The following is a 19,927-nucleotide window of genomic DNA, read 5'->3' as shown; positions in this document are numbered from 1 at the left end:
TGCCACATCAGCAAATGAAGGTCCCGAAAGCTTTACTCCATCCACGTCATTAAGGTCAACTCTACTTTGAGGAGGCAGCTCTTCCTCCGTCATCTCTTGAGTGCCTTCCAACCTGGGGGGGCCCATCTTCCAGCACTATGTCAGACAATGTTCCACTGCTATTCATAAGGTTTTCACTGGCTAATGCTCTTCAGAGGTAGACTGCCAGGTCCTTCTTCCTAGTCTGTCTTAGTCTGAAGCTCAGCTGAAACCTGTCCTCCATGGATGACCCTACTGATATCTGAATACTGGTGGCATAGCTTCCAGCATCACAGCAACACAAAAGCCCCCACAATACAACAAACTGACAGACACATGGGGGGTAAACAGTATACAAAACATTATTAACAATGTACAAACACCAGAAGAGAAATCAGATAACTGGGAACTCCTAAAAGTTAAACACCTATGCTCATCCAAAGACTTCACCAAAAGAGTAATAAGATTACCTACAGACTGGGAAAGTTTTTAGCTATGATGTTTCTGATCAGTGTCTAATCTCTAAAATCTACATGATACTGCAAAAACTTAACAACAAAAAGGCAAATAACCAAATTAAAAAATGGGCAAAGGATATGAACAGGCACTTCACTAATGAAGAGATTCAGGTAGCTAACAGATACATGAGAAAATGCTCATGATCATTAGGCATTAGAGAAATGCAAATCAAAACTACAATAAGATTCCATCTTACCCCAACAAGGCTGGCATTAATCCAAAAAACACAAAATAATAGATGTTGGAGAGGTCGTGGAGAGGCTGGAACGCTTATACGCTGCTGGTGGGTATGTCAAATGGTTCAACCACTTTGGAAATCGGTTTGGCACATCCTTAAAAAGCTATACATGGAACTACTGCAATCCCACAGTCCCACTCCTTGGAATATATCCTAGAGAAATAAGAGCCTTCACACAAACAGATATATGCACACCCATATTCATTGCAGCAGTGTTTACAGTAGCAAAAAAGATGGAAACAACCAAGGTGCCCATCAACAGATGAATGGGTAAATAAATTATGGTATATTCACACAATGGAATGCTACCCATTGATAAAGAACAATGATGAATCTGTGAAACATGTCATAACATGGAGGAATCTGGAAGGAAGGCATTATGCTGAGTGAAATTAGTCAGTTGCAAAAGGACAAATATTGTATGAGACCACTATGATAAGATCTCAAAAAATAGTTTAAACAGAGAAGAAATATTCTTTGATGGTTACGAGAGCAGGGAGTGAGGGAGAGGGGTATTCACTAAGTAGAACATAGATAAGAACTATATTAGGTGAAGGGAAAGGCAACACACAATACAGGAGATGCCAGCACAACTGGACTAAACCAAAAGCAAAGAAGTTTCCTGAATAAAGTGAACACTGTGAAGGCCAGCATAGCAGGGGTTTGGGGACCATGGTTTCAGGGAACATCTAGGTCAACTGGCGTAATAAAATCTATTAAGAAAACATTCTTCATCCCACTTTGGAAAGCGGAGTCTGGGGCCTTAAACGCTAGCAAGCGGCCATCTAAGGTGCAACAATTGGTCTCAACCCACCTGGAGCAAAGGAGAATGAAGAACACGAAAACACAAGGCATATATGAGCCCAAGAACTAGATGGTGCCCGGATACCACCGATCGCTGCTCTGACAGGGAACACAACAGAGAATCCCTGATAGAGCAGAAGACCAGTGGGATGCAGATCTCAAATTCTCGTAAAAAGACCAAGCTTAGTGGTCTGACTAAGACCGGAGGGACCCTCATGGTCGTGGTCCCCAGACGCTTTGAAAGCACAACATTGGTACCATTCCCGAAACCAACTCTATAGACAGGGATTGGCCAGGAGTATCAGATAGACAGGACTGCCAAAAGAACGAATAAATCTGTCTTGGAAGAAGCACAACCAGAATGCTGCTTAGAAGCAAGGATGGTGAGACTGCATCTTACGTACTATGGACATGTTGTCAGGAGGGATCAGTCCCTGGAGACATCATGCTTGGCAGAGTACAGGGTCAAAAGAGGAAGACCCTCAACAGGGTGGATTGACACAGTGGCTGCGAAAATGAGCTTAAGCATAACAACTATTGTAAGGATGGCTCAGGACAGGGCAGTGTTTTGTTCTGTTGTGCATAGGGTCGCTATAAGTCGGAACTGACTTGAACAAGATAAGATAGACAATGATGATGGTGACTATAAGATAGACAATGATGCTGGTGAGGAGTGACCTTTCTTCTACTATCTCTTCTGCTAGCTTGAGTTTCATTTTTTTATATCTCAAAAAGCTTAACTCAAGATACACTCTACACTAATCCCGCCTCATTAACATAACAAAGACAACCCATTCCTAAATGGAATTGTAACTACAGGTATAGGAGTTAGGATTTACAACACATATTTTGGCGGGGCACAATTCAATCCATAATATTCCACCCTTTGGCCCCCCAAAATTCATGTTCTTGCCACATGAAAAACATATTCACGCCACCACATCATCCCGAAAGCCTTATATCACCTTCAAGTCCAAAATCCCATCTTCTGAATCATCTAAATATGGGTGAGACTGTAGGTTTACTCCACCCTAGAGCAAAATTCCTCTTCATTTGTGACCCTGTAAAATTTACATTACAAGCTATCTGTTTCTGAAGTACAGTGGTGGAACAGGCACAAGCTAGACATTTCTATAACAAATGGGAGGATTTGGAGGGAAAGAAGGGATAACAGGCACCAAGCAAGTCCAAAACTCAACAGAACAATTTACATTAGCTCTCAAGATTTGAAAATAATCCTCCGTTCTCTGAGATCATCTGGGCAATGGCTCCGCCCTCCAGACTCTGGATGTTGCCAAGCCCTCTGGATTCTGGGTGGAGGCCCCTCTGCCCTGGGCTTCAGCTTTGCCTTCCAGGCCCTCTGGGATGGCAATTCTGCTTCTTCAGCTTTAGGTGGCCCCATTCTCCTAGTCCATCTGAGTGGTGACCCCACTCCCTCGGCCCTTGCAGGTGCTTTTCTTCTGCCCCTTGGGTATGGCAGCCTCTTTCCCACAGCTTTGGGTGGTGGCCCCATCCCCTTGGCACACCTTAATGGTAGCCCCATACTCCAGAACGGAGTTGGTGAAGATCCGACCCTTTGAAAGCTAGGAGGCTGTGGCCTCGCCCCTTGAGATCCAGAAGGCTGTGGCCTCACCCTTTGAAATCAAGAAGGCCCTGCTTCCCGTGCTCCTTCCCACAGTTTTGCTGATCTCCGTGCTGCTCCAGGAATGGTCCTTTTCTTATTTGGAGGACAACAGATGTAGTTCCTTTGGCCTGTTACCTGCCTGCTGAATTCCAAGAGGCAGACAGCCTCCTTTCCTTTCATTCTTTCTCTGTCCCCTTAGCTAAGGCTGCTAATCAAAAGGTCAGCAGTTCGAATCCACCAGGTGCTCCTTGGAAACCCTATGGGGCAGTTGTACTCTGTCTTATAGGGCCTCTATGAGTCGGAATCAACTCGAAGGCAAAGAGTTAACAAGTCTGTCCCCTTCAGTCTAAGCTAATGGGTTTTCTGCTGTGGTAATTGGTTAGGTCCATCAGTCACAGGCTTAATCTCTTTAACAAAAGATTGTGTAGCCACGTACTTGGTGAACATTCTAGGACACGCATCCTTAGTTTGTCCAACAGAATTTTCTGAATCTTCAAGTGCTGTTTTCATTTTGCACAGTTCATTTTTAAGTCCATCTCTTTCCTCTTGCATTTTACTATAAACAGCAAGGAGCAACCATGCAACTCTTTAAGATCTTGCTTAAAAATCTCATCAGCCAGGTATCTAAGTTCACCACTTACAAGTTCTACCTTCCACCAAACATTTGAACATAATTCAGACAAGTTCTTTGCCGCTGCATAAAAAGCATCGCCCTTCCTCTGTTGTCCAATCACATGTAGATCGTTTCCTTTTAAAGCCTCACCAGAGGCACATTTAACGTCCACATTTCTTGCAACATTCTGTTGCTGGTGTCATATGTATTCTCTAAGATGATAGAGAATTTCTCTATAGCTCTCCTCACTTCCTTCTGAGCCCTCACCAGAATTGTCTTTGACATCCATAATTCTACCAACGATCTCTTAAAGGCAATCTAGGCTTTTATTATCAGGCACCTTAAAACTCTTCCAGCCTCTACTCTTTACCCAATTCCAAATCTGCTTCCGTGTTTTAGGTATCTGTAAAAAAAAAAAAAAAAAAGTTTTTTTTTTTTTTAAGAGCAGCATCCCACTCGTTTGTTATCTAGAGCTGCTATAATAGAAATACCACATGTGGATGGCAACATTGTAAATATTAACAGCTCAGATGATAACAAAATCTAAATGGCATTTCAATATAAATTGGATTTCCTTCTCTGACCTTCTGAATCTTTAATTCTACTAGCCTTAAAACAGTTGTCACTGTGTTGACTCTGACTCAAGTAGACCACGTGCGTCAGAGTAGAACTGTGCTCCACAGGGTTTTCAATGGCTGATTTTCTGGAAGTGGATCATCTACCTTTCTTCTGAGGTGCCTCTGGGTGGACTCCAACCTCCAACCTTTCGGTTAGCAGCCGAGGGCATTAGCCATTTGCACCAGCCAGCCTTAGGGCAGCTCAATTTGGCAGTAGTATCTTTTTCAAGGTAGGATTGGCTATTACAGAATTGTACCAAACCAAAAACCCAAACCAGTGCCGTCGAGTCGATTCCGACTCATAGCAACCCTGTAGGACAGAGTAGACCTGCCCCATAGAGTATCCAAGGATTCGAACTGCTGACCCTTTGGTTAGCAGCCGCAGCACCTAACCACTACGCCACCAGGGTTTCCCAGAATTGTACAGATTTTTTTCTGATTGTCCTATCTTTTGGCTTTAACTTTAAATATTTAGGAAACCCTGGTGGCGTAGTGGTTAAGTGCTATGGCTGCTAACCAAAGGGTCGGCAGTTCAAATCCAGCAGGCGCTCCTTGGAAACTCTATGGGGGCAGTTCTACTCTGTCCTTTTGGGTCGCTATGAATCGGAATCAACTTGACAGCAATGGGTTTGGTTTGGTTTTAAATATTTAAGTTTCTTCTGTCATATCCAGTCAAGATTATTTTTAAGTCTGGAAGGTAGTGCGTTTTTTGGTGGAGCTGATGGGAATAGCTTTAAAAGTCTACCATATGCACCCTTATATTTACGGCACAACACTGCACACAAACGCTCACTCCTGGGACTGATAACCCAGTCACACTTTTGAAGTTCCTCCCCAAGCTCTTGTGTCTTAATCTTTTTTTTTTTTTTTTTTGACATTACCCCATCCTCCTTTAGATGATGATGAGGGCAACAGGAAGTGAAATTAAATAGTTCTCTTTGCTACTTGATAGCAACTTGGTACCTGTTATAGATTGAATTGTGTCCTTCTAAAATGTATATCAATTTAGCTAGGCCATGATTCCCAGTATTGTGTGATTGTCCACCATTTTGCCATCTGATATGATTTTTCTATGTGTTGTAAATCCTACCTCTATGATATTAATGAAGTGGGATCAGCAGCAGTTATGTTGATGAGGCAGGACTCAATCTACAAGATTAGATTGTCTCTTAAGTCAATCTCTTTTGAGATATAAAAGAGAGAAGTGAACAGAGAGACATGGGGACCTCATACCACCAAGAAACAAGAGCCAGGAGAGCAGCGCATCCTCTGGACCCGGGGTCCCTGCACTGAGAAGCTACTTGACTGGGAAAGACTGATGACAAGGACCTCCTTTCAGAGCTGACACAGAGAGAGAAATTCTTCCCCTGGAGCTGGCACCCTGAATTTGGACTTCTAGCCTCCTAGACTGTGAAAGAATACATTTCTCTTTGTTAAAGCCATGCACTTGTGGTATTACTGTTGTGGCAGCACTAGTTATCTAAGACAGTACCAAACCCCAAAAACCCATGGCTGTTGAGTTGATTCTGACTCACAGTGACTCTATAAGACAGAACTGCCCCATAGGGTTTCCAAGGCTGTAAATCTTTATGGAAGCAGACTGCCACATCTTTCTCCTGGTGGGTTCCATCCATTGACCTTTTGGTTAGCAGCCAAGTGCTTTAACCATTGCACCACCAGGGTTCCTAAACCCATTGCCGTCAAGTCAGTTCTGACTCACAGCGACCACATAGGGTTTCCAAAGCTGTAAATCTCTATGGAAACAGTCTGCCACATCTTTCTCCCACAGAGCTGCTGGTGGTTTTGAACCAATGACCTTTCAGTTAGCAGCTGAGCACTTAACCACTGCACTACCAGGGCTCCTTAGTTTGGTGCCAGGTAGCTAAAATTAATAAATAAAAACCAGGAAAATTTTATGTCCACCTACGGCTTTCTATCAAGCATATTTTACTGCTGGCTTCCATTGTGGCAGCTAAGAGCGAGCTTTCTTCTTATTTTGCTTCCTTTTACAATTTAAGATAAATCCTATGTAGAGGTCAGAAGTACTTCCAATGTTGGAAGGGGTCATCTTATAATGTGCCCATCAGCTGAAGCTTAGAGGACTATATTGTGAATGAGTGTGCCCATGAGGTTCGCCCCCTTGGGCAGGTCCTTCACCTAAGTCAACAGTAATCATCAGGTATTCCTGCAATACCTGTCATGTCCCAGTGTCATACATACATTTCAGTGAACAAACAGCCAAAATTGATACCATTCCCTTCTAGATTTTTAAATCTCTTGTCTATGGCTTGTTCAGAACGTCTTTGGTATTGAAAGGCTTACTGAGCAAAGCCTGAACCTAGTGACCCCCTGACACTCCTGTAAAGTGTCTCTGCTCTTCATCTGGCTCCAGTCCTTTCTTAAGGTTTGATAAAACTTCCTACCACTGCCTTCCTTGCTGGTTCCTTGACTTTGTGACATTGGAAAAAGGAAAGCGAGTTGAAGTCTACAGGAGCATTGCATTGTTAGCAACAGCAAATGGTTCAATTATTTTCAATAAAAATTAATTCAAACAAATACAGAGGAAAGTGACCAAAGCTGGACAAGTACATATTTCTGAAATATGTATGTATGTTCTTCATCTGAATGAATAAAATATTGACAAAAAAAGTAAATCCAATCAAGTAACCGAAAAGCCAATAATACAAACAAATCGTTCTGGGTTGTGTCGACCTAGCCAGGGAATCATGTTCAATGAAGATTTTATTTTCAGGCATTCCTAAACTTCCCATTTTTTCCATTTCAATTCCAGGCTAAGAGATGTTTTTGTTGACTTTCTTTAAGCACGAACATTGCATCAACTGTCTGTTCAGAAAGCTGAACTTGTTTACAGAAGGATACCGAGGACATCTGAAGAATCCCAGCAAGTACACACCTGATGCTAGTAGTTCTCTGGACCAAATACAAATTACTTTATACACAATTAATTGTAGTGCACCTGGTGATGAGCTTTCCAGAAGACTAAGTTGAGAGTAAATCTTCGTTTCAAATCAAGAGAGCAAGTAAGTGGGACAGACATGATTTAAGGCATCATTTTTTTAAGAAGAATCCAAGTTTGAGGAATGTGTTGTTGTTGCTAGGTGTCGTCAAGTCACTTCCGATTCATAGCGGCCCTATGTACAACAGAACAAAACACTGCCCAGTCCTGTGCCATCCTTGCAATCATTGCTATGTTTGAGCCCATCGTTGCAGCTACTGTATCAATCCATCTCGTCAAGAGTCTTCGGCTTTTTCCCTGACCCTTTACTTTACAAAGCATGATGCCCTTCTTCAGGGACTGTTCCCTCCTGATAACATGTCCAAAGTATGTGAGACAAAGTCTCACCATCCTCGCTTCCAAGGAGCACTCTGGCTGTATTTCTTCCAAGATAGACTTGTGGCAGTCCGTGGGACATTCAATATTATTCACGAACACCATAATCCAAAGACATCAATTCCTCTTCAGTCTTCCTTATTTATTATCCAGCTTTTGCATGCATATGAGGTGATTGAAAATATTGTGGCTTGTGTCAGGCACATCTTAGTCTTCAAAAGGACATCTTGGCTGTTTAACAATTTAAAGAGGTCTTTTTTTTTTTTTTTTTGCAGCAGATGTGCCCAATGCATAGGTCATTTGATTTCCTGACTGCATTTCCTGATTTCCATGGGCATTGACTATGGACCCAAGTAAGATGAAATCCTTGACGTCAATCTTTTCTCCGTTTATCATGATGTTGCTTATTGGTCCAGTTGTAAGGATTTTTGTTTTCTTATGTTGAGGTGTAATCCATACCCAAGGCTGTGGTCTTTGATCTTCATCAGTAAGTGCTTCAAGTCCTCTTCACTTTCAGCAAGTAAGGTTATGTCATCTGCATAACGCAGGTTGTTAATGAGTCTTCCACCAGTCCTGATGCCACATTTTTCTTCATATAGTCCAGCTTCTTGGATTATTCGCTCAGCATACAGATTAAATAAGTATGGTGAAAGAATACACTGTAGACACACAACTTTCCTGATTTTAAACCATGCAGCATCCCCTGCCTCTGTTCAAATGACTGCCTCTTGGTCTATTAACAGGTTCCACATGAGCACAATTAAGTGTGGAATTCTCATTCTTCACAATGTTGTCCATAATTTGTTATGATCCCCACAGTCAAATGTCTTTGCATAGTCAATAAAACACAGGTAAACATCCTTCTGGTATTCTCTGCTTTCAGCCCAGATCCAGCTGACATCAGCAATGATATCCCTGGTTCCACGTCCTCTTCTGAATCTGGCTTGAATTCCTGGCAACCACTTTCGAATGATCTTCAGCAAAATTTTACTTACATGTGATATTAGTGATATTGTTAGATAATTTCCACATTTTGTTGCATCACCTGTCTTTGGAATGGGTACAAATATGGATGTCTACCAGTCGGTTGGCCAGGTAGCTGTCTCCCAAATTTCTTGGCATAGACCAGTGAGTGCTTCCAATGCTGCGTGTGTTTTTTAAAACATCTCAGTTGGTGTTCTGCCAATTCCTGGAGCCTTCAGGGCAGCTTGGACCTCTTCCTTCAGTACCATTGGTTCCTGATCATATGCTACCTCCTGAAATGGATGAATGTCAACCAATTCTTTTTAGTCCAGTGGTTGTGTGTATTCCTTCCATCTGCTTTTGACCATAGAGTCCTTCCGTATTACAACTCGAGGCTTGAATTTTTATTTCAGTTCTTTCAGCTTGAGAAATGCCAAGGGTGTTCTTCCCTTTTGGTTTTCTAACTCCAGGTTTTTGTACATTTTGTTATAATATTTTACTTTGTCTTCTCAAGCTGCCCTTTGAAATCTTCTGTCCAGCTGTTTAAATTCATCTTTTCTTCCATTAGCTTTAGCTACTCTGTGTTCAAGAGCAAGTTTCAGAGTCTCTTCTGACATCCATTTTGGTCTTGTCTTTTCTTTCTTTCCTGCCGTTTTAATGATCTTTTGCTTTCTTCATGTATGATATCTTTGATGTCATCCCACAACTCGTCTGGTCTTCAGTCATTAGTGTTCAGTGCGTCAAATCTATCCTTGAGGTGGTCTCCAGATTCAAGTGTGATATATTCAAGGTCTTATTTTGGCTCTCTTGGACTTGTTTTAATTTTCTTCAGCTTCAACTTGAGTTTGCATAACAGCAATTGATGGTCTGTTCCACAGTCAGTCCCTGGCCTTATCCTGACTGATGATATTGAGCTCCTCCAAGGTCTCTTTCCACAGCTGTAGTCGATTTGATTCCTGTGTTTTCCATCCGGTGATGTCCATGTGTATAGTCGCTGTTTATGTTGATGAAAAAAGGTGTCTGGAATGAAGAAGTCATTGGTCTTGCAAAATTCTATCATGTGATCTCCTGCATCGTTTCTATCATCAATGCCATATTTTTCAACTACCTTTGTTTGCAATGTTTGCATTCCAATCACCAGTAATTATCAATGCATCTTGATTGCATGTTTGATCAATTTTAGACTGCAGAAGTTGGTAAAAATTTTCAATTTCCTCATTTGACTTTAGTGGTTGGTGCATAAATTTGAATAATAGTCATATTAACTGGTCTTCCTTGTAGGCATATGGATGTTATCCTATCACTGACAGCGTTGTACTTCAGCATAGATCTTGAAATGTTCTTTTTGATGATGAGTGTGATGACGTTCGTCTTCAGTTTGTCATTCCTGGCATGGTAAACCATGTGATTGTCTGATTCAAAATGGCCAATACCAATCCATTTCAGCTCACTAATGCCTAGGATGGAGGCCTGGTGGCAGAAAAGGTCAGCAGTTCTAATCCACCAGCTGCTTCTTGGAAACCCTATGGTGCAGTTCTACTCTGTCCTGTAGGATCCCTATGACTTGGAATCGACTCAACCGCAAGGGTGGGCTGGGTAATGCCTAGGATATCGATCTTTATGTGTTCCATTTCATTTTTTTTAATAATTTTTATTGTGCTTTAAGTGAAAGTTTACAAATCGAGTCAGTCTCTCTCACAAAAACCCATATACACCTTGCTACACACTCCCAATTACTCTCCCCCTGTTGAGACAGCCTGCTCTCTTCCTCCACTCTCTCTTTTCATGTCCATTTCGTCAGCTTCTAACCCCCTCCACCCTCTCATCTCCCCTCCAGGCAGGAGATGCCATTTCATTTTTAATGACTTCCAATTTTCGTAGATTCATACTTTTTCATTCCATGTTCCAATTATTAATGGATGTTTGCAACTCTTTCTTCTCATTTGGAGTTGTGCCACATCAGCAAGTGAAGGTCCAGAAAGTTTTACTCCACCCACATCATTAAGGTGGACTCTGCTTTGAGGAGACAGCTCTTCCCTAGTCATATCTGGAGTGCCTTCCAACCTGAGGGGCTCATCTTCTGGCACTATATCAGACAATGTCCTGCTGCTATTCATGAGGTTTTCACTGTTCAGTTTTTTCAGAAGTAGATTCCTAGGTCCTTCTTCCTAGTCTGTCTTAGTCTGGAAGCTCTGCTGAAACCTGTCCACCAAGGGTGTCTTTGCTGGTATTTGAAATACTGGTGGCAAAGCTTCCGATATCACAGCAACATGAAAGCTACCACAGTAAGATAAAATGACAGACATGTGGTGGTTGAGGGATGTGCAGGCTACATATGTAGAACCTGTTAACAACTCTCACCCTTCTTTCTTTCTTTTTCATTTACTTATTTTGTAAATATTGTATTGTGTTTTTGGAGAAATTTTAGATAGCAAACTAAGTTCTCCTTTAACAATTTCTATACATATTATTCATAAGGAGCCCTGGTGGTGCAGTGGTTAAAGCCCTGGGCTGCTAACTGGAAGGTTGGCGGTTCGAACCCACCAGCTGCTCTGTGGGAGAAAGATGTGGCACTCTGCTTCTGTAAAGATTTATAGCCTTGGAAACCCCATGGGGCAGTTCTACTCTGTCCTATAGGGTCACTGAGTTGGGACCCACTCAACGGCAGTGGGTTTGATTTGTGTTTATACATATTCTTCAGGAAACCCTGGTGGCGTAGTGATTAAGAGCTACGTCTGCTAACCAAAAGGTCAGCTGTTCAAATCCACCAGGTGCTCCTTGGAAACCCTATGCGGCAGTTCTACTCTGTCCTATAGGGTCTCTATGAGTCAGAATCGATTCAACGGCAACAGGGTTTTTGGTTTTATTCGGTGACATTGGTTACATTTTTCACAATGTGTCATCATTCTCATTATTTCCATTCTGGTTCTTTGGTTTCCATTAATCTAGCTTCCTTGCCCCCCCCCCCCGCCCCTTACCTTCTATTCTTTGGTCTAGAGTAAATGTTGACCATTAGGTCTCATTTAGATGATTGCTAAAAGGAGCACAGCACTCACGAGTGATTTTATCCTATGAACCATTCTGTCTTTTTGGTGATAGGTGACTGCAGGGAGTGGTTTGAGTTCCAATTTAAAGGGTATCCCTGGGTTATAGTTTCCAGGGTTCCTCTAGTCTCTACTGGTCCAATAAGTCTGGGCTTTTTTAGGAATTTGAGTTTTGTTTTACATTTTTCTTCTATTTTTTTCAGAACCATCAATTTGTCCCTGGTTGGAATAGTCAGTAGTGGTAGCTGGGCACCATCTAGTTCTTCTTGTCTCAAGGTAGGTGAGGCCGTGGTTCTTGTAGACTATTAGTCCTATAGACTAGTCTCTTTGAGTCTTTGGTTTCCTTCCTTCTCTTTTGCTCCAGACACGTAGAGATCAACAGTTGTATCTTAGATGTCTGATAGCAAACTTTTTTTTAAATTTTGCTTTAGGTGAAAAGTTTACAGCTCAAGTTAATTTCTCATACAAAAATTTATACATATATTATTATATGACCCTAGTTGTAATCTCTATAATGTGACAGCACAATCCCCCTTTCTACCCCAGGTTTCCTGTGTCCATTCAGCAGCTCCTATCTCTTTCTGCCTTCTCATTCGACCTCCGGACAGGAGCTGCCCATTTAGTCTTGTGTATCTACTTGAACTAAGAAGCACACTCTTCAAGAGTATTATTTTATGTTTTATAGTCCAGTCTAATCTTTGTCTAAAGAGTTGGCTTCGGGAATGTTTTTAGTCCTGGGTTAATACAGAGTCCAGGGGCCATGTCTTCTGGGGTTCCTCTAGTCTTGGTCAGACCATTAAGTTTGGTCTTTTTATGTGAATTTGAGTTCTGCACCACACTTTTCTCCTGCTCTGTCAGGGACTGTCTGTTGTGTTCCCTGTCAGGGTGGTCATTGGTGGTAGCCAGGCACCATCTAGTTCTTCTGGCCTCAGGCTGATGGAATCTCTGGTTTATGTGGCTCTTTCATCTTTTGGGCTAATATTTTCCTAGTGTCTTTGGTGTTCTTCAATCTCCTTTGCTCCAGGTGGGTTGGTACCAATTGATGCATCTTAGATGGCTGCTCACAAGCTTTTTTTTTTTAATAATTTTTATTGAGCTTTAAGTGAACGTTTACAAATCAAGTCAGTCTGTCACATATAAGCTTGTATACACCTTACTCCATACTCCCACTTACTCTGCCCCTAATGAGTCAGCCCTTCCAGTCTCTCCTTTCGTGACAATTTTGCCAGTTTCTAACCCTCTCTACCCTCCTATCTCCCCTCCAGACAGGAGATGCCAACACAGTCTCAAGTGTCCACCTGATACAAGTAGCTCACTCTTCATCAGCATCTCTCTCCAACCCATTGTCCAGTCCCTTCCATGCCTGATGAGTTGTCTTCAGGAATAGTTCCTGTCCTGGGCCAACAGAAGGTTTGGGGACCATGACCACTGGGATTCCTCTAGTCTCAGTCAGACCATTAAGTTTGGTCTTTTTATGAGAATTTGGGGTCTGCATCCCACTGATCTCCTGCTCCCTCAGGGGTTCTCTGTTGTGCTCGCTGTCAGGGTAGTCATCGGTTGTGGCTGGGCACCATCTAGTTCTCCTGGTCTCAGGATGATGTAAGACTCTGGTTCATGTGGCCCTTTCTGTCTCTTGGGCTCATAGTTGTCGTGTGACCTTGGTGTTCTTGTTCTTCATTCTCCTTTGATCCAAGTGGGTTGAGACTAATTGATGCATCTTAGATGGCCACTTGTTAGCCTTTAAGACCCCAGACGCCACACTTCAAAGTGGGATGCAGAATGTTTTCATAATAGAATTATTTTGCCAATTGACTTAGAAGTTCCCTTAAGCCATAGTCCCCAACCCCCCGCCCTTGCTCTGCTGACCTTTGAAGCATTCAGTTTATCCAAGAAACTTCTTTGCTGTTGGTCCAGTCCATTTGAGCTGATCTTCCGTGTATTGAGTATTGTCCTTCCCTTCACCTAAAATAGTTCTTATCTACTAACTAATCAGTAAATAACCCTCTCCTACCCTCCCTCCCTCCCCCCCCATAACCACAAAAGTATGTGTTCTTCTCAGTTTATACTATTTCTCAAGATCTTATAATAGTGGTCTTATACAATATTTGTCCTTTTGCCTCTAATTTCACTCAGCATAATGCCTTCCAGGTTCCTCCATGTTATGAAATGTTTCACAGATTCCTCACTGTTCTTTATCAATGCGTAGTATTCCATTGTGTGAATATACCACAATTTACTTAACCATTCATCTGTTGATGGACACCTTGGTTGCTTCCAGCTTTTTGCTATTTTAAACAGGGCTGCAATAAACATGGGTGTGCTCACAAGCTTTTAAGACCCCAGATGTCACTCACCAAAGTGGGATGCAAAACATTTTCTTAATTAACTATGCTATGCTAATTGAGCTAGATGTTCTCTGAGACCATGGTTCCCAGCCCTCAACCTAGTAACTTCATCCCTCAGGGAATTCGAGTGTCTCTATGAAGCTTCCATGACCTTGCCTTGGTCAAGTTGTACTGGATTCCCCAGGATTTTGTACTGTCTTACCCTTCACCAATTTTTATATTTTTTTACCCTTCACCAAAGTTACCACCTACCTGTTGTCTATTAAGTGTTTTCCATCCCCCAGCTCGTAACCGTCAAAGATTGTTGCTTTTTGTATGTAAACCTTTTCGTGAATTTTTATAATAGTGGTACCAGACAATATTTGCCCTTTCGTGATTGACTTATTTCATTCAGCATAATGCTTTACAGGTTAATCCATGCTGTGAGATGTTTCTCGGATTCATCATTGTGTTGTGTTCCTCCATTGTGTGTAAAAAACTCCATTTATTCCTCCATTTCCTCCATTGTGTGTATATACCATAATTTATCCATTCATCTGTTGATGGGACCTAGGTTGTTTCCATCTTTTTGCTATTGTGAACAGTGCTGCAATGAACATGGGTGACAGATCTTATTTCTGTAGGATATATTCCAAATGATTGCAAACTTTTAAAATCTCAGATGCTACTCCCAAACTAGGATGTAGAACACTATCTTTATGAGCTGTGTTATGCCAATTGACCAGTTGCCCCCTGAGACTATGGTCCTAAGCCCTCAAACCCAGTAAGTAACCCAATTCCTCAAGGTATTTAGTCTCGGAAGTATCCATAACTGTGCCCCCTATGTGCCTTACTTATATAATAATATATATGCAGCAAGCACGAACATGTACATACATTTGCCTATAGAAACACCTATACACATGCACCTATATATGCATTTGTGTTTATGTAAGCATATATATCTACTGTTATGGATTGAATTGTGTCCCCCCAAAATTCATGTGTCAACTTGGCTAGGCCATGATTCCCAGTATTGTGTGATTGCCCACCATTTTGTCATCTGATGTGATTTTCTTATATGTTGTAAATCCTATCTCCATGATGTTAATGAAGTGGGATTAGTGGCAGTTATGTTAATGAGGCATGACTCAATCTACAAGATTAGGTTGCTGTCAGAACAGAACAGCGTTTTCCCTGTAGACCCCAGGACCTGGCCCCGGGGTGTGGAACCATCTATTGGCACCTGTCGTGGGTCACCCCCACTGGGTGGATTGGTTACTTCATCCCTTTGGAGGCAGAGAAATTGATCGGTGTAATGCAGGAGCCCACCATCCTACTGCACGGAGGGGCTCACGCTTCACATGGAAAGGAACAACGGCTAGACCATGAGGGGACCTCATAACACTAAGAAAGCAGCGTCAGGAGCACAGCACATCCTTCAGACCCAGGATTCCCGCACCTGAGAAGCGCCTAGACTGGGGAAGATTGATGACAAGGACCTTTCCCCAGAGCTGACAGGGAGAGAAAGCCTTCTCCAGGAGCTGGCACCCTGAATTCGGACTTCTAGCCTCCTAGATCATGACTTCTTTTTGTTAAAGCCATCCACTTGTGGTATTTCTGTTATAGCAGCACTAGATGACGGAGACATCTACCTATGGAACGTGTTTTTTGGTTGTTATTACTGTTGTTGCAAAATTGTATATGTTGTGGCTTTTACCAAAATTATGCCTTATGTATTTTTGTGTCATCTTTTACCTTGGTCAAGTTGTGCTGACTTCACCCTTATTTGGTGTTGTTTTTACCCATTGCCAAAACTAACAAGTGTCTACTATCTAGAAAACGATTCCCCTTCCCTCTCCCTCCCATCCCTGGTAACCACCAAAGTATGTTGCTGTCTTTTTGTAATAGTGAAATCATACAGTATTTGTCCTTTCTGATTGACTTATTTCACTCAGTATAATGTCCTCCAGATTCATCCACTTTACATTTTGAGAACTCATCATTTTTCTTTACGGCGCTTAGTATTCCATCATGTGTACGTACCACAGTTTATCCATTCATCTGTTGATGGATCGCCCTCCTTTCTTTAGATTATTTCTTCAGTCCTGTAATGTTTGCAGTATTATTATTCCCAAGTGATTGTTACATCGAAATTGACTTGTGATGAAGAGAAAATTCATTGTAACAAAGTCCAGTGTTAAATTTGTGTGAAACATTCCTGCCCTGAAGATCTGACAAATGGCTACCAATATGCAAACGGTCTACACTCAGCCCATCTCAGAAAGCTGTAAAGAGGTGCACCTTTAACCAAAATGACCATGGTAGGGTGTAAACAAACCTTTTATTTTTTAACGGGGAGAACATTCATAGTTGAGATCAGACTTGAGAATAATCACACACAAAGATTGCTTCATTAGTTATATGCATTGCTAGTGTGGCTGGACAAAAACACAGATTCCATAGGCCTGCCTCTTCTATTTGGTGTTGTAATGAAATCATCACTTGGGTCCTGTGACAGCCACACTTTAAAGCTGCTGAGGAAATTGGATGGATTGATGGTGGGTCAGGGTACATCAAGCCATCACTTTAAAAAATGAGCTGCCATTTTCTTTTTCTCATGGACCTGTGTGTGTTTCAAAAAGCACATCTGTACTTTTTCTCCTCATTCCAATTAGAGGCTACAAAGAATCTGTCATATGAACTACCGGAAATGTGTCAATGTCACTTTTCAACACACTGATTTTCAAATAAGGTTCGAAACCAGAGCTAAGAAAAAGTAAAAGGCATATTTCAGTTTTCAAAGTGTTTGTAACAGAAGTTGCTCTTCTTGGGGAGCTCACACTAAATGCATTGGAAAGAATGACGAAATTGATGTAGAGCATAACTGAAAATATTGGGTAATATTTTAGGCAGCTGTAATTCCTCTTTTCATCTCAACACGAGTGTAATACTACATTTCAGATTTCATGTATCATCCGTAAACAACGTCAGAACATAAAAACAAACCTTACTTCATTTTTCTTATTCACTAGCCAAATTTAGACGAACCAAGTTTTAACAATTGCTTTTAAACCAACCTAATGACAAACTTCATGATATAAGAGATTCAGGTATGAAATAATACAGAAGTTTTCCTTTGGCTCTAGCCTTACATTTTCAATTTATTCTTGTATTAAGGGGGAGAAAAGGGCATTTAAATGTTAAAGATTCCACAGATAAACCAGTTTTCTTATGCCAGAAACTGTTATTCATTTTTTTTCAGCCTCAAACTGATTTGTAATACATGACTATTGGCCATCACACTTTGGTGTAGCAGAAGCCACACCAAACCAAACCAGTTGTCACATGTATTACAGAGTAGAACTGCTCCATATAGAGTTTTCTTGGCTGTAATCTTTACAGGAACAGTTCACCAGGCCTTCCTCCATGGTGCCATCAAGTGGGTTCAAATCATCAACCTTTAGGTTAGCAGTCACATACAAATAGTTTGAGCCACCCAGGGTGTAGCAGAACAGCAATTAAAAGCTTAACTGTGAACTGTATGTTGATAAATTATTAACTGGTCAACAGCACCTGAAAATATTAGTGTTGCTCTTGGTTCACTGGCACTGTGATTTTCTAAGGACAAAAAAAAAAAAAAAAAAAGAGGGGCATCCTGTTGCCCTTTCTATTTTGTCACATGTACACCTAACTGAATGACCATAACCACCTTCTCCGGCCCACACTTCTTCCCGAAATGTTGAACTATTGTCCCTAGAAGAATGGAGTATCTCCTAATCTCAGTGTGAGAAACATATTTCAAGTGTCTTAACGCTGTTAAGGAGTTCTGGTGGCACAATGGTTGTAAACGCTGGCTGCTAACCAAAAGGTTCAAACCCACCAGCGGCTCTGAGAGAGAAAAGACCTGGTGATCTGCTCCGGTAAAAACTACAGCCTACGAAACCCTATGGGGCAGTTCTACTCTGTCACGTGGGGTCATTATGAATTGGAATGGGCTTGATGGCACCTAACAACAACTACAATGCTATGTTGGTAAGTGCTAAACAATAACCCAAGTTTACAGCAGTTACGTTACTAGCGATAGTTACTAAACCAAACTTCGGTGTCTATTTGAAAGGCAAACCTGCTATGTTACTGCAAGTCTGAATTTTTGGTTTTTGCTATTTTATTAAAAATCCCAACCTTCAACTATCTATATGGGATCAAATGGACAACAGCAACTTGAAAGATTGGATAGGAAGCTCATGGGGCAGTGAGTTTGTGTTACTGAAGGAGGAACAAGTCAGAAAAGGAGGGTGAGGATGGTTGCACAACTCGAAGAATGAAATCAATGTCGCTAAAGTGTACATGTAGAAACTGTTGGGTCGGTGTATGTTTGGCTGTGTATATTCTCAACACCAAAAAAATTAGTAAAATTTAGGGGAAAAAAATCCCAACCTGAGCAATACAGAAGTTAACTAAAGCCTAAGAGCTTGGTATTTAAACTGATACCAAAACTTTACTTTTTAAAAAAGACTAATGGACCATGTCTACCACGGCCTTCACCAGGCTTAGTCAAGTAAAACTAGATGGTGCTCGGCTACCACCACTGTCTGCTCTGACAGGGATCACAATAGAGGGCCCTGGACAGACCTGGAGAAAAGTGTAGAACAAAATTCTAACTCACAAAAAAAGACCAGGGTTACTGGCCTGACAGAGACTGGAGAAGCCCCAAGAGTCTGGGCCCTGGACACCCTTTTATCTAAGTAATGAAGTCACCTCCGACGTTCACCCTTCAAAGGTTAGACAGGCCTGTAAAACAAAATGAGGCTAAAGGGGCACAGCAGCCCACAGGCAAGGACTAGAAGGCAGGAGGGGACAGGGAAGCTGGTAATAGGGGAACCCAAGGTCGAGAAGGAAGTGTTGACATGTCATGGGGTTGTTAACCAATGTCATAAAACAGTATGTGTACTTTTTAATGAGAAACTAGTTTGTTCTGTAAACCTTCGTCTAAAGTACAAAAAAAAAAAAGTCAGGGACACATCTTAAGCATAAAGAAATGTTAGGGGAAGGGATTATGAAAGACTCCCTCAACACTTAAGTGCTCTAATGTTGACCTAGCTCCTTAGCACACTGCTGATGGGTCCTGTTTGTTCACAGCTGTGATGCAGGCAGCAAGAAGATGGATCAGAAGGAAAGGCAGATTTGGAACCTTCATGAAGAAAATGCTCCCTTCTCTCTGGTCCCACCTCAGCACCGAACTTAAGAACCAGAAAAAAATCATATTTACTTCTGAATTTCCAAAGGTGTACCCAATGTTCTGACAGATGGGGAAGAATCCAAGAACCCAACCCAAGTAATGGCAGGCAATTGAAGATTTAGGAGACACAGGAACACCCCAAGAATACGTTTATATTCCTGCTGCAAGAGAACTGCTCCAAAGGACTCCATGGAAAACCACTTTCCATGACAAAAACACCCATTTTGAATTGTCTTCACACCTATACAGTTGAAAATATAAAATGAGTATCGTTATCTTGTAGGGCGGCCCCCACCAGGCTGCCTTTGGAAGGGGGTGGATAGTGGTGGAAAAGGCAAGGAAGCCAGTTGCTATGCTTTTATTGTCTTAACAGAGAGTGCTTTGACTGGTGAAGATGAATCCCAGGGCAGCTGAACCAGACTGGTAGAGCCAGAAAGGCAGCTTGGTGTCTTAACTATCATGTATGTGAAAAGGAAACGAGGCCATTACACAGAATTTTCTCACGAGCATTGCTTATATAGGGCACTTCATTAATAGTTTGATGATTTCTCAAAGGTTCAGTTCCCCCA

Source organism: Loxodonta africana, chromosome X (assembly GCF_030014295.1).
Source record: "Loxodonta africana isolate mLoxAfr1 chromosome X, mLoxAfr1.hap2, whole genome shotgun sequence".
Taxonomy (NCBI): Eukaryota; Metazoa; Chordata; class Mammalia; order Proboscidea; family Elephantidae; genus Loxodonta; species Loxodonta africana.
This window is presented reverse-complemented; position numbering follows the sequence as displayed.